Here is a 16276-nt window from a genome sequence, read left to right on the forward strand (position 1 = left end):
GCAGGGGGGTCTGTCCTGGGGTCTCCACCCGGTGGATGGCTGTGGTGGTAAACCTAGGGATAGTAGAGAACATTTCACTTCTCTGTTCTAGGAGTTGCCGGACCTGCCTTTTCTGTCTGGGCTCTAACCTGTCGCCTAGGGATATGTCATCCACCCCCTGGGGGGCATCAGTAGATCTGGGCAGCTCCAGCATTGGAGGACTTTCAGAGTCCTCCACTGCCAGTGCACAGATAGCGGCCACATCTCTGGGTTTTTCTATGTATGCCTTCAACATGTTCAAATGAAAGGTCAGATGGATCCTTTCATCTGAACACTTTGCTACCAGGTATGTGGTTTGTTCAGTTGTTCCACCGGTAGGGTCCTTGTCAAGAGGCCTGTAGCTTGTCTGTTTTGACAGGCTTCAGGGCGAGAACCTTCTGTCACACTATCAGGGTTCGGGTACGGGCATTGCGATCGTACCATCGCTTCTGTTTGTGCTGAGAGGCCTGAAGGTTCTCACGGACCTGGGCTGCCAGGTCCTGCAACCGGTACCTGAGCTGGAGTACGTACCCCACGACAGAGTGCTCTTCTCCCCCTCTGGCTCCCTCCAAGTGGGTTCATACCAAATCTAGCGGGCCCCTAACCTTTTGACCATACAGTAGTTCAAAGGGGAAAAACCTGTGGATTCCTGAGGCACCTCTCGCTATGCAAAGAGGAGATGCGGCAGGAATTTTTCCCAGTCCCTGTGAGTGGCCGAGAACATCCGTAGTAGTTGCTTTATGGTCCCGTTAAACCTCTCACACAGCCCATTCGTCTGGGGATGGTAAGGGGCGCTGTGCAGGGGTTTAATCCCGCACAACTTCCAGAGTTGTTGAGTGATTTCCGTAGTGAACTGTGTTCACTGATCGGAAACCACTTCACGAGGGAAGCCTACCCTGGTGAATATCTGGAGCATCGCATCTGCTATGGTCTCCGCCTGGATATTGGCCAAGGGGATTGCCTCTGGTTATCGGGTGGCATAGTCTACCACCGTAAGGATGTATTTCTTCCCTGAGGGGCTGGGCCGAGCTAATGCCCCCACGATGTCTACTGCTACTCGGCTAAAGGGTTCATCAATAATGGGCAGGGGATGGAGGGGGGCTTTCATATGATCTCCCGTCTTTCCTACCTTCTGGCAAACCTCACAGGATTTACAGTATTCCTTAATATCAGCTGTAATGCCTGGCCAGAAAAAGGTTTGAGTCAAGCGGTGGTGGGTCCTTTGTTTTCCTAAGTGGCCAGCTAAGGGAATGTCATGCCCTATTTTCAGCAGGTTGGACCAAAACTTCTTTGGTACGACCAGCTGGCATTTGGGCACCGGTCCTTTTCTCCTCTTGGAGATCCACTACAGGAGCTCACCCTCCCACTGGACCCTGGGCATCAGCACCTACTCAGTTTCGGCAAGGGGCTAGGGTCAGGTCACTCAAGGTCTCTTTGGCAAAGTCAGAAGGGGTTGCCCAGGAGGGGGTGTTGGCAAGTTCAGGTTTAGTGGGGACGGTCAGTCGGGTAAGGTAGGAGTTGGGTCAGTAGGTCTTACTTGGGTCCCCGGAGTTGGTGAGGTGGCTTGGCATCTGGCCTGCTGGCGGGTAGTCTCAGGGCAGGTGTCTGGAGAGGTATTCCCCAAAAAGGCAGAGACAAGGTGGCCGAGGTCATTTCCCAACAGGACCTCGGCAGGGATGTTTTGCATAACCCCCACTTCTACATTGCGGGCATCGGTTTTCCAGTCCAAATGAATCCAGGCTGTAGGAACCCTCAGAACAGCACCTCCCGCTACCCCTACAGCGAGGGTCCGTCCAGTGCAGCCAGAGGGGGGAACAAGGTGAGGCTGAATCAAAGAGATGGTGCCCCCCGTATCTCTCATTCCTTGAGCCGCCTGCCCGTTGACCCAGACATCTTGCCGATGTTGGTGTCGGTTGTCTTGGCCCACTGAGCTGACGTGGTGCAAGACACCCACTTCTTCCCCTGCCCACTCAGCATAGGGGTTGGAGCTCGCTGTATGCGCACAATGGGCAGTGGCCTGGTAGGTGCGGGCTTGAGGAGTCCCCCACAGAGTTGGTGCAGGGTTTCTTTGTCTTGTTGGGCAGTTCCGTACCACATGGCTGGGGTGTCCACACCCATAACACCCCCGGGAATTGCTGCCTCCAGCCGGGTAAACAGGGGGCAGTCGGGTCTGGGGCTGCCTAAAAACTGTTGGTGGTCGCGCTGGGGCTGGAGCGGAGTGGGTTGCTGGCCGGAGGTCTGTGGCCACCTGGCATCCACATACTGATCGGCCAGGACGGCAGCTTGGTCAGCTGTTCTTGGTCCCTTGTCCTTTACCCAGTCCCTTATCTCTGCTGGGGTGTGGTTGTAGAACTGCTCCAGGAGGAGAAGTTGAACAGCTCCATCTAGGGTGGTGATGTGGCACCCAGTAACCCAGGAGTTCAAGGACCGAGCTAAGCGGTGGGCAAACTCGGAATTTGGCTGCTTCTCTTGTCTTTGTAGCCCCCAGAATCTTAGCCGGTGAGCCTCCAGTGTGAGTCCATACCGGGCACGGATACGCTCCTTCACCCGTTCATAGTTGTCTTCGGAAGGAACAGTGTGGAAAGCCTCCAGGGCCCTACCGGACAGTTTTCCAATGAGAATAGTAACCCTGTCAGCATCCATGACCCCATACATCCTGCACTGGGTCTCGAACAGCTGTAGATAGCGGTCGATATCCTCGCTCTCATCATCCTGGAATGTTCGGAAAGCCCCCGTGAGGTAGTTTCTTGGGCCGTGAAGGGGAGTCCAGGGGATCCAGCATGACCCCCCCCCCCATAGACTTCTGAAGCTCCAACATATGTACCTTGGTGGCGTCAGTCACTATCCAAGTAATGATCTCCTCGGGGGGGGGGGTTAGGTCCATAGAGAGCCAGTTGCCACTGCACCTGCCGCTGCATGTTGGACACTGTAGTCCCTTGAGTGGAGGCTGTACTTGGCTGTCCTCCGCTTTGGTCACTGTCTGACCCACCAGCCTGTTTTTACTAAAAATAGGTATAAGGTGCACTAGGACATAAAGAAACCAAACTCACCCTAAATGACAATATCCCTATAATTGTCACAAGTTAAATTTAGAAAAGTAAAAGGGAATATAAGGGAAGCGCTATAACAAAGCCAAAGGTTTCATTCACTTAAAAAAAATATACATTTATTAAAACATACATATATGAATCTTACATAAAAAGGGACGTCTCCCCAGATATTACTGTATAAAATAGTATAAAATCAGACACTAAAACGGGTGAAATGCTATATGGATCACTATAATATAAAATCTAATGTGCACTTTGTATACGGCTCTATCATAAACATTAAGTACAGTGTATAGCCAGTAATATTTCGAATACAGTCCAAGAGAATATAGAAAGTTATGCCACCAAGCTGCCAATCATAAAATGAGGTAGAACTGCCAATCAGAAGTACTTTGAAAAATCCACAATTCTTTATGTGAGATTGATACCCAGCGTTACATCAGAGGTGATAAGAGTTAAGTTCTAGGCAATTTTACTTTACCCACGATCTCCTGATCGTATATGGTTCACCTTCCCTATTCGGTATCCTCCTCGAGTGGATCCGACTGGGGTTTCTCTGCGTCTGACGTCACTGAATAGAGTTCCGGTAAAGGGAAAGCAGCCAGAACTTTGTGCTTCTTGTAAACTTCACAGGTACGGTTCTCTCACATCCACCCTGCACTTAGTGCTCGATGCACGCAAGGGTATAGACAAGTATTGTAGAACGGTGGGCACTGTGGTGAATATTCAAACTTCATTCAAACCACATGCCATAACATAGATACTCCAAATAGGAAAACAAAGTCCCAATACTATAACCCGGGTTAAAGTTCAAAAGGTGTAGATATATTGCATATAATAAATGCCAAAATGTAGTCCTGCCAACACAGCCGACGTGTTTCGCCCACTTATGGGCTTTCTCAAGATAGTGATGGCAAGTCTGGATATCTTTATTTAAAGGGGTATCTTCAATTTGATTGGTGCTGGTTTTGATTGACAATCTCTTTTAAGGTGGTATTTTGCTCCATCTGCAGCTTCTTCTTAAGGTGGTATTCTGACATTTCAATAGTGCAACATAGATAAACCTTAGTGCATCTATACAACCACAATTGCTCTATTTCACAATGGAAATCCTAAATTGATTATCTATTCCCCATAGGGATGAACTTAGATACGTTTATGGTGATAGCTCAAATATATTCTAAATCTCATGTCTCAAACATATAAAAAAGATACAGCTAGTATATAACTAGCATCAAAAGTGCATACATATAAATATAAAGTTTATTTGTTATAGTCTTTAAAGTGCTACGTGAAAAAATAAAAATAGATAAAAATTATTTATATAAAACTGTGTTACTCAAATAGGAAAGGGGACAAATCTAATTCCGAATTCAGCCCTTTGGGGTATAAAGTATCGTCAAATGTATTCGGCCTCCCTTATTAGCAGCATTTTTTCAATGTTCCCACCCCTCCAGTGATTTTTTATCTTGTGTATCCCCCAATATTTTAAATCCTTAGTGTTACCCCCGTGAACCTCCTTAAAGTGCTTGTATAAATGTGTGTCTACTTTCTCTTTTTCTATACATAAAAGATGTTCCCTTATTCTATCCCGGAGACTTCTTTTAGTCTCTCCGAAATAGAATAAGTTACATGTACATTTAAGTACATAAATAACATTCTTGTGGGTGCATCTTATTAATTCCTTAATTGTGATATCTTCACCTACATTATTAATCCTGAGACTGTTTAATTTAGAGCTATGTGTGCACGCTTTACAAGTATAGCAGGGGAAATATCCTGCTATCCTCTTACCCTCCAGGTCTAACTGCTTGGTATTTCTAGTTTTATGGCGTATTTCACTAGGAGCCAAAATGGTTTTAAAACTTTTAGCTTTCTTAAAGATAAAGGTTGGTTTGTCCGCCAGCTGGTCACCTATAATATTATCTTCCTTCAATAAGTGCCAGTTTCTCTTTATAATTTTTTTAATTAGATAGTGGTCTGCATTATAGTCTGTCACAAAGGGAACAATAATTTTATCTGTTTTGATAGGTTATTTCATTTTGTAATTTAACAGGTCGTCCCTTTTTTTCTTTTTCGCTTTTTAAAATTGCCTAGAACTTAAATCTTATCACCTCTGATATAACGCTGGGTATCAATCTCACATAAAGAATTGTGGATTTTTCAAAGTACTTCTGATTGGCAGTTCTACCTCATTTTATGATTGGCAGCTTGGTGGCATAACTCTCTATATTCTCTTGGACTGTATTCGAAATATTACTGGCTATACACTGTACTTAATGTTTATGATAGAGCCGTATACAAAGTGCACATTAGATTTTATATTATAGCGGTCCATACAGCATTTCACCCATTTTAGTGTCTGATTTTATACTATTTTATACAGTGATATCTGGGGAGACGTCCCTTTTTATGTAAGATTCATATATGTATGTTTTAATAAATGTATAATTTTTTTAAGTGAATGAAACCTTTGGCTTTGTTATAGTGCTTCCCTTATATTCCCTTTTACTTTTCCACCAGCCTGTTTGCTAGCCCGATCGTCCTCTATCAGTTCGGCTATGAGTACTGCCTTTGTCTTGTTGCCAGCGACTTTCCCTCTAGCCTGCAGCAACGTTCTCAATTCTTTCTTCCGGAGCCCATGGTACTGCTCCATCCGGCAAGATCTTCAGTTGGTGGTTTGGACGTTCCAGGTAGATGGAAGCATCCCACCGCTGCAAACCAATGTGACAGATCCCCGGCTACCCCAGCTGGGTAGCTCCGCCAAATGGGTCCTTCCGCTGCCTGGAACAAGCTGCTATGTAGCCCAGGAAAGTGATTCCTATGTAGCCCAGGAAAGTGATTCTAGCAGGAGCCCACCTAAATGACTAGACAGACTAGCATTCAGATGAAAAAAAGAACTGCCTTTATTGGGACAAACACACATCTTTAATACACACACACATCTTGATAAAACAGGGAGACAATGCCACAGTTTTCCCGCCATTCCCGCCCCTCCAGACTGACCGGCACCTCCATAGCAACCATAGTTCCACAGAATCCCAGGACACAGTGGTGACGGTTTTGGGGTGATCACGGGGGAGCGGCAGCATTTCATTTGAAAGCTCTCTGTCCACAGATGCCGCAGTCCAAAAAGCAGCGTGATTCGTTATTGGGGACTGGAGATACCGCCCGTTGAAGTTATGGGGGTAGGAGTGTCCAAAACCCCTGGTTCCCAAAGCAGCTCCCCTCCGGTAATTCCCCAACCTCTTGTCCTCCCTAGGGGCTACTAGTTCCCAAAAGAGCGGAGCTCTGGGGCACATGGATGCTGGAGCGACCAGGGGTAAAGTTAGCAGGTGTCCTGCTGTCCTGTGGCCGACCGGGAGTTCCAGGAGCCCAGACAGCCTGAGAGGGGCAAGGTGGGTGTCCATGGTGAGGCGGCCGACCGGTAGTTCCAGGAGCCCGGCCAGCCTAGGAGGGTTTTCCTGGTCATACACCAGCTTTTCACAAGACAAGCAAACCAAAGCTTCCAGGGATTGTGGTTGCTCTGAGGAGCCCAAAACCACTGAGAAACAACAGGGGTGAGGTTATAGGGGGTAGGGGTTTAACCCTTGCAGCCTGGTATCCGTGACAATGGTGTAGCTGTATTAATTTAAATATTATTTTGAAGTGGCATGAAAACAAAATATATGTTGGATCATGTATCAATAGCATGCAATGTGTAAAATTACATATTTTTTAATATATTTTTTAAATATAATTCATTTAATTTCATCTTTGAAATAAACTTTGAAGAAGAGCATATGCAGATAAACTATATAGCTGCTGATTGATGACTGCACATAGATGGCTTATACATGTGAATTCCTATTTCTACTAAAAAAGATATCTGAGGATTAAAGTGAAACTGAACCTCAATTTTATCTTTCATGCTTCAGATAGAGCGTGCAATTTTAAGCAATTTTCTAATTTACTCCTATTATCCAAATTTCTTCATTCTATTTGTATCTTGATTTGAAATTTGAGAATGTAAGTTTCTGAGCAGGCCCATTTTTGAAGAACAACCTGGGTTGAACTTGCTGATTGAACAGCACCAATAAACAAGTGCTGTCCAGGGTGGTTAAACTGAATTTGTCTGTCTCCTTAGCTTAGATGCCTTATTTTTCACATAAAGATAACAATAGAACATATAATAATTGATAATTGGAGTAATTTTGAAAGTTGATTTCGATTGAATGTTCTATCGTAATCCTGAAAGTTAATAATTGTGCTTAGTGTCCCTTTAATAAAAGTTCAAGGGTTGTAATTTTGCTTGATATGTTCTTCTATGATATTGGTGTCCCTTTAATTTAGGAATTATTTTATATAAAAAAATAATAATAATAATAAATGTATAATAAATGTATATTCATATATATCTTTACATACATATATACATCTTTTATTTTTACATTTAAATAGATACATATGTAGATAGATGCATACATATAAATACATCAAGGAATAAGAATATATATATATATATATATATATATATATATATATATATATATATATATATATATATACACCCTGTTCCAAATTATTATACCAATGATATCTTTCTCATTTACCTGTTGAACAACAGTCAGCATAATTTTCTTGTTATCAACTATTAAGAGTACAATTCAAATTATCCTAATAATAACAGTATTTTTTTTTCAAAATAAAATTTTTATAATGCACTGTTCCAAATTATTACACACAGTAAGTTTCAAAACACTTTAGAGGTTGTAAAGAACTGAAAATTGTCATTTGTTGTGTTTGCAGCATATTTACTGAAATCTAAAGCTATTTCAATCAAACTTTGAACAACATTTTAACTTTTTAAACATTTTAACAGGTCAAGTTACATTTTAACATAGGACCCCTTATTTGATAGCAGCTTCACAAGCCTTGCATCCATTGAACTTGTGAGTTTTTGGACAGTTTCTGCTTGAATTTGTTTGCAAGATGTCAGAATAGCCTCCCAGAACTGCTGTTTGGATGTAAACTGCCTCCCACCCTCATAGATCTTTTGCTTGAGGATGCTCCAAAGGTTCTCAATAGGATTGAGGTCAGGGGAGGATGGAGGCCACACCATGACTTTCTCTCCTTTTATCCCCATAGCAGCCATTGATGCAGAGGTATTCTTTGCAGCATGAGATGGTGCATTGTCATGCATGAAGATGATTTTATTACGAAAAGCATAGTTCTTCCTTCTGTACCAGGGAAGGAAGTGGTTAGTCAGGAACTCCACATACTTTGCAGAGGTCATCTTTACACCTTCAGGGACCCTAAAGGGGCCGACCAGCTCTCTTCCCATGATTCCGGCCCAAAACACGACTCCACCACCGCCTTGCTGACGTCGCAGCCTTGTTGAAACAGGGTGGCCGTCCACCAACCATCCACTACTCAATCCATCTGGACCATCCAGGGTTGCACGGCACTCATCAGTGAACAGGACTGTTTGAAAATTAGTCTTCATGTATTTTTCTGCCCAATGTAGCTGTTTCTGCTTGTGAGCATTGGTTAGTGGTGGCCGAATGGAAGGTTTATGCACAGTTGCAAGACTCTAGAGGACTCTACACCTTGATTTCCGTGGGACTGCAGAGCCACCAGTAGCTTCAAATATTTGTTTGCTGCTATGTAATGGTATTTTAGCAGCTGCTCTCTTGATCCGATGCATGGATCTGGCAGAAATCTTCCTCAATGTGCCTTTATCTGCACGAACCCGTCTGTGCTCTGAATCAGCCACAAATCTCTGACTAGTGTGATGATCACGCTTAAGTTTTCGTGAAATATCTAATGTTTTCATACCTCGTCCAAGGCATTGAACTATTTCACTCTTTTCGGCAGCAGAGAGATCCTTTTTTCTTCCCCATATTGCTTGAAAATGGTGCTCTGATTAATAATATGGAACACCCTCCTTTAGTAGTTTTTCCTTTAATTGGGCTCACCTGGCAATCTAATTATCCCAGGTGTCCAAGATTGTTTTCAGTGATCAAAAGAGCCCTGAGACACAATGCCATCCATGAGTTAAACTGAAAAAAAAAAAAAATGTAATCTTTGTGACACTGAAATAGAATTTGCATAATAATTTGGAACAGGGTATATATATATATATATATATATATATATATATATATATATATATATATATATATATATATATATATATACACACACACACATACATAATAAAATATGTATGCACAATCTTCAAAAAAATTCTAATAATTGACTGTCCACTTTGCACAAAATATGTCGCTACTTGCTATATTGGCAACTAATAACTGCTCCGAAAAAAATACATTTCCACTATATACAATAATGTGCTAGAGAAATGTGCTTGTTCATGGACAATAATGAAGGTATAAATAAAGTTGGGAAAAACCTGAATAGACGCGAGATCAATGATTGTTAGTTAACAACAGTCCGATGCTCATTGCGCCGTACTTGCCGCGTGTGTTTTTGACGTTTTTATTTAATAAATCTGGAGATCGTACTGAGATCCGTGGGCGCGATGTTTGCCGAGCGTATTGACGCCCCACGAATGCAACATACTTCACGCTTTGATAAATATCCCCCAATGGGTAGATTTATCAAAGCTTCAACTGATAATACGCTGGAATCCCACATTCGACGCGAGATTGAGCCGCCGTAGTTAACAAAGCGACAAGATCGTCAAATGCTGAAATGTGTGACGTAATATACGCTACCGCAATATCAATCCAACGCAGATCGATGCTTGCGTCATTCCAGATGTTTCAAATTCACATGCAACTCTATTTGACCCTCTTCCCAATTTATCAAACATTCAACAGGTATGCTTGCGTCAATTCGGACGCAGCGTACCTATCGTTCAAACCGCCACCCTTGAGGCCACGAATGCCATAGAAATTAATGGGAGTCTGAAAACACAGAAAGGTTATGTTCGATGCTGCAAGACAATGAAGCATATTAGATAATAAAAGTAAATTAGAAACTTTCTGAAAATTGTATACTCTTTCTAAATCAAACAATATTATTGCTCCAAATTTGGTGCAAAGTATTGCTCCAAATTTGGTGTAAAGTATTGCTTCAAATTTGGTGCACTAGTAGATATAGGGATACAAATTAAATACATTACTACTTATGGATTATGTTCCATCTTTGTCTCTCATTACAAAGCAAGGGGACAATATTATTGCTCCAAATTTGGTCCGAAGTATTGCTCCAAACTTGGTGCCCTAGTAGATATAGGGATAAAAATGAAATACATTACTACTTATGGATTATGTTACATCTTTGTCTCTCATTACAAAGCAAGGGGACGATATTATTGCTCCATATTTGGTGCAAAGTATTGCTCCAAACTTGGTGCACTAGTAGATATAGAGATAAAAATGAAATAAATACATAATATAGCTAACTTAATTTTTCTTTTTATAAATCTATTTGCACCATGTTTAAGGCATTTAATACAAGTCCCACCCACTCTCCACAAATTTGACGCAATACTCCTAAACAACCCACAAACTAGTGACATTTTCCATTACTTTTGATTGGGAAATGCATAATCACATGATTTATGACATCAGCCAATCTGATTCAAATATACATTTTCTACTATCACTAACTAATCAAATTGCTCAATACTTGTGTTATCGATCACTCATCAGAACTTGTAAGTGCCATTTGTTACATTGTGTATTATACTTTGAAAGTATGTATATGTGAAATTAGTATAAAAGTTAAAAATTGATGATGACATTAGGACACACAGTGTAATATTTAGACAATGATTTTAAAATGTGAATGATGTTTGATTCAATATAATCTTAAGCTAATAGCTCAAAGGGATAGCCCACCTAACATTAAACTGCCATGATTCAGATACAGCAGAAATTAAAATAACCTCTTTACTGTTATGCTATTTTCAGTGTTTTTCTTCTTTCTCTTGAATTTCATTTTCATTAAGAAATGTCATCTTATATATCAGCCCATTTTATAACACCTGTGTAAAAGTGGTATTTAAAACTAGACTGCATTCAGGAGGGGTTACACAGGTGCAGAAAGAAAACTGGCCTAGCTCTTAAAATATCCATTGATTGCAAATAAATACATATGATACCCTGATTACATGTTATATTTGCAATTATTCCTGCTCAGAATAATAAACATTTTTTACACTATACATATAGTGGTATAAATAAACACAGAGATATGAAAGACAACATTGTTTAGAACAAAAAACAAAATTTATGCTTACCTTATAAATTTATTTCTCTTGTGGTGTATCCAGTCCACGGGTTCATCCATTACTTGTGGGATATTCTCCTTCCCAACAGGAAGTTGCAAGAGGACACCCACAGCAGAGCTGTCTATATAGGTCCTCTCCTAACTGCCACCCCCAGTCATTCGACCGAAGACAAGCAAGAAAAAAGGAGAAACTATAGGTTGCAGTGGTGACTGTAGTTTAAAAATAAAAAACACCTGCCTAAAATTGACAGGGCGGGCCGTGGACTGGATACACCACAAGAGAAATAAATTTATCAGGTAAGCATTAATTTTGTTTTCTCTTGTAAAGGTGTATCCAGTCCACGGGTTCATCCATTACTTGTGGGATACCAATACCAAAGCTTTAGGACACTGATGAAGGGAGGGGCAAGGCAGGCACTTAAACGGAGGGCACCACTGCCTGTAAGACCTTCTCCCAAAAATAGCCTCTGAAGAAGCAAAATTATCGAATTTGTAGAATTTAGAAAAAGTATGAAGCGAAGACCAAGTCGCCGCCTTACAAATCTGTTCAACAGAGGCCTCATTTATAAAAGCCCATGTGGAAGCCACCGCTCTAGTGGAATGAGCTGTAATTCTTTCAGGAGGCTGCTGGCCAGCAGTCTCATAAGCTAAGCGGATTATGCTTCTTAGCCAAAAAGAAAGAGAAGTTGCCGAAGCCTTTTGGCCTCTCCTCTGTCCAGAGTAGACAACAAACAAAGCAGATGTTTGTCGAAAATCCTTAGTAGCTTGTAAATAAAACTTTAAAGCACGAACTACATCAAGATTGTGTAAAACACGTTCCTTCTTTGAGGAAGGATTAGGACATAATGAAGGAACAACAATCTCCTGATTGATATTCTTATTAGATACTACCTTAGGAAGAAACCTAGGTTTGGTACGCAAAACTACCTTATCTGCATGGAAAATCAGATAAGGGGAATCACACTGTAAAGCAGATAACTGCGAAACTCTTTGAGCCAAGGAGATAGCTAATAAAAATAGAACTTTCCAAGATAAAAGTTTAATATCTATGGAATGCAAAGGTTCAAACGGAACCCCTTGAAGAACTTTAAGAACTAAATTTAAACTCCATGGTGGAGCAACAGGTTTAAACACAGGCTTGATTCTAACTAAAGCCTGACAAAATGCCTGAACGTCTGGAACCTCAGCCAGGCGTTTGTGCAAAAGAATAGACAGAGCAGAAATCTGTCCCTTTAAGGAACTAGCAGACAATCCTTTCTCCAATCCCTCTTGGAGAAAGGATAAGATTCTAGGAACCCTGACTTTACTCCATGAGTAACCCTTGGATTCACACCAATGAAGATATTTACACCATATCTTATGATAGATTTTCCTGGTGACAGGCATTCGAGCCTGAATTAAGGTATCAATGACTAATTCGGAAAAAACACGCTTCGATAGAATCAAGCGTTCAATCTCCAAGCAGTCAGCCGCAGAGAATTTAGATTTGGATGTTTGAAAGGACCCTGAAGTAGAAGGTCCTGCCGTAGCGGCAGAGTCCATGGTGGAAAGGATGACATGTCCACCAGATCTGCATACCAAGTCCTGCGTGGCCACGCAGGAGCTATCAAAATCACTGAACCTCTCTCCTGCTTGATCTTGGCAATCAGCCGAGGGAGCAGAGGAAATGGTGGAAACACATAAGCCAGGCTGAAGGACCAGGGTGCTGCTAGAGCATCTAATAGCGCTGCCTTGGGATCCCTGGACCTGGACCCGTAACGAGGAAGCTTGGCGTTCTGACGAGACACCATGAGATCCAGTTCTGGTTTGCCCCATAGTTGAATCAACTGGGCAAATACCTCCAGATGGAGCTCCCACTCCCCCGGATGAAAAGTCTGCCAACTTAAAAATTCCGCCTCCCAGTTCTCTACTCCTGGGATATGGATAGCTGAAAGATGGCAAGAGTGAACCTCTGCCCATAGAATTATCTTTTAAATTTTTACAGTGTGTACAAGAGACTAAAGCAGCATTGCACCCACTTGCAAATGGATGATTAACCCCTTAGGCCCAAAACCGGATTAGAAAAAAGGTAACACAGTTAAAAAACAGTCAAACACACTGCCACAGCTCTACTGTGGCTCCTACCTTCCCTTAAACACAATTTGTGCAGGAAAGAACCCCTCTATAGTGGTCCTAGATGCCAGAGGACTCCTTTAGAGAAGCTGGATGTCTCAGTCTGCATAACAACTGCGCATAAAGTGCGCGAAAATAGGCCCCTCCCACCATGCACTCACAGTCAGAGGGCCATAAAAAACTACTCCTAGGAGTAAAATAACAGCCATGTGGAAAACTAGGCCCCAAAATAAAGATTTATCACCCTCAGAGAAAAAACGTTTTTTCTTGTAAGCATGATCCCAGTCGCTGTTAAATCACTGTATCAGACTTACCTCAAATATATCAGGCACTGTCAGCATTTTCTAGACCTTATCATCTCTCTAGAAAAAAAATATACTGAACATACCTCAAATCAGGTGATTTGCCAACCGTCCCCCCAACTGAAGTTTTTTTTCCATACTCTTCAGTTATGTGTGAGAACAGGAATGGACCTTAGTTACAAACCGCTAAGATCATTAACCTCCAGGCAGATTCTTCTTCCAATTTCTGCCTGAGAGTGAAACAGTACAACGCCGGTACCGTTTAACCCCTTAATGACAACTGACGTACCAGGTACGTCAAGCAAAAACTAACTGTTAATGACAATAGACGTACCTGGTATGTCAGTTGTCTTACAGAGTGCTGGAAGCGATCGCAATCGCTTCCAGCAGCTCTCAGGGTATTGCAGTGATGCCTCGATATGGAGGCATCCTGCAATACCTTTTAACAAGCCTCCGATGCAGAGAGAGCCACTCTGTGGCCCTCTATGCACCGGTAACAATGGTGCTGTTTTCCGGGGGGAGTGTAGAAAGGAGGCGGCAGCGTGCGCACGCACATTAGTCACTGACACCAATGGAAAAAAGTTAAAAAATAAAAAGTTAAAAATAAAAAATAGTTCAAAACATTAAAATATATATATATATATATATATATAAGGATCTGGGGGGGGGTATTGGGGGGGGGGTTGGGGGTATTGAGGGGGGCTGCTACACTACAGAAAAGTTTGAAAATACTGTTTTTGGGGGCAAATTGGGTACTGGCAGACAGCTGCCAGTACCCAAGATGGCAGCAATTAAGTAGCAGGGAGGGTTATAGAGCTGTTTGGTGGGGGATCAGGGAGGTTGGGGGCTAAGGCAGGGCTCCATTACAGCTGAATAAATTTAAAAATAAAATAAAATAAAAAAACTCCTTTTATTTAGTACTGGCAGACTTTCTGCCAGTACTTAAGATGGCGGGGACAATTGTGGGGTGGGGGAGGGAAGAGAGCTGTTTGGGAGGAATCAGGGGGTGAGATGTGTCAGGTGGGAGGCTGATCTCTACACTAAAGCTAAAATTAATCCTGCCAGCGCCCTACAAGCTACCTAATTAACTCCTTCACTGCTGGGCATAATTCACGTGTTGTGCGCAGCAGCATTTAGCGGCCTTCTAATTAACAAAAAGCAACGCCAAAGCCATATATGTCTGCTATTTCTGAACAAAGGGGATCCCAGAGAAGCTTTTACAACCATTTGTGCCATAATTGCACAAACTGTTTGTAAATAATTTCAGTGAGAAACCTAAAATTGTGAAAAATTTAAAGTTTTTTTTTTTATTTGCTCGCATTTGGCGGTGAAATGGTGGCATGAAATATACCAAAATTGGCCTAGATCAATACTTGGGGTTGTCTACTACACTAAACTAAAGCTAAAATTAATCCTACAAGCCCCCTACATGCTCCCTAATTAACCCCTTCACTGCTGGGCATAAAACACGTGTGGTGCGCAGGGGCATTTAGCGGCCTTCTAATTACCAAAAAGCAACCCCAAAGCCATATAAGTCTGCTATTTCTGAACAAAGGCGATCCCAGAGAAGCATTTACAACCATTTGTGCCATAATTGCAGAAGCTGTTTGTAAATAATTTCAGTGGGAAACCTAAAGTTTGTGACAAAATGTGTGAAATATACCAAAATGGGCCTAGATCAATACTTTGGGATGTCTTCTAAAAAAAAAATATACATGTCAAGGGATATTCAGGTATTCCTGACAGATATCAGTGTTCCAATGTAACTAGCGCTAATTTTGAAAAAAAAGTGGTTTGGAAATAGCAAAGTGCTACTTGTATTTATTGCCCTATAACTTGCAAAAAAGCAAAAGAACATGTAAACATTGGGTATTTCTAAACTCAGGACAAAATTTAGAAACTATTTAGCATGGGTGTTTATTGGTGGTTGTAGATGTGTAACAGATTTTGGGGGTCAAAGTTAGAAAAAGTGTGTTTTTTCCATTTTTTCCTCATTTTATAAATTTTTTTATAGATAAGATATAATGAAAATAATGATATATTTAGAAAGTCCATTTAATGGCGAGAAAAACGGTATATAATATGTGTGGGTACAGTAAAAGAGTAAGAGAAAAATTACAGCTGAACACAAACACCACAGAAATGTAAAAATAGCCATTGTCATTAAGGGTAAGAAAATTGAAAAATGTTCCGGTCATTAAGGGGTTAAAAATAACAAACTTTTGATTGACGGTAAAACTACACTAAATCACCACATATCTCTTGATACTTCCTTTCTTGTCGAGAACTTGCAAGAGAATGACTGGGGGTGGCATTTAGGGGAGGAGCTATATAGACAGCTCTGCTGTGGGTGTCCTCTTGCAACTTCCTGTTGGGAAGGAGAATATCCCACAAGTAATGGATGAACCCGTGGACTGGATACACCTTTACAAGAGAAAAAGGAATTTAGGGACATGTAAATATGTTTGCAAAATATCTTGGACATAACACACACATATACACACACACACACAAGTATGTGCAAAGATATATGTACAAATTATAGCATTAATA

Source organism: Bombina bombina, chromosome 1 (genome assembly GCF_027579735.1).
Source record: "Bombina bombina isolate aBomBom1 chromosome 1, aBomBom1.pri, whole genome shotgun sequence".
In the NCBI taxonomy this organism is placed as follows: Eukaryota; Metazoa; Chordata; class Amphibia; order Anura; family Bombinatoridae; genus Bombina; species Bombina bombina.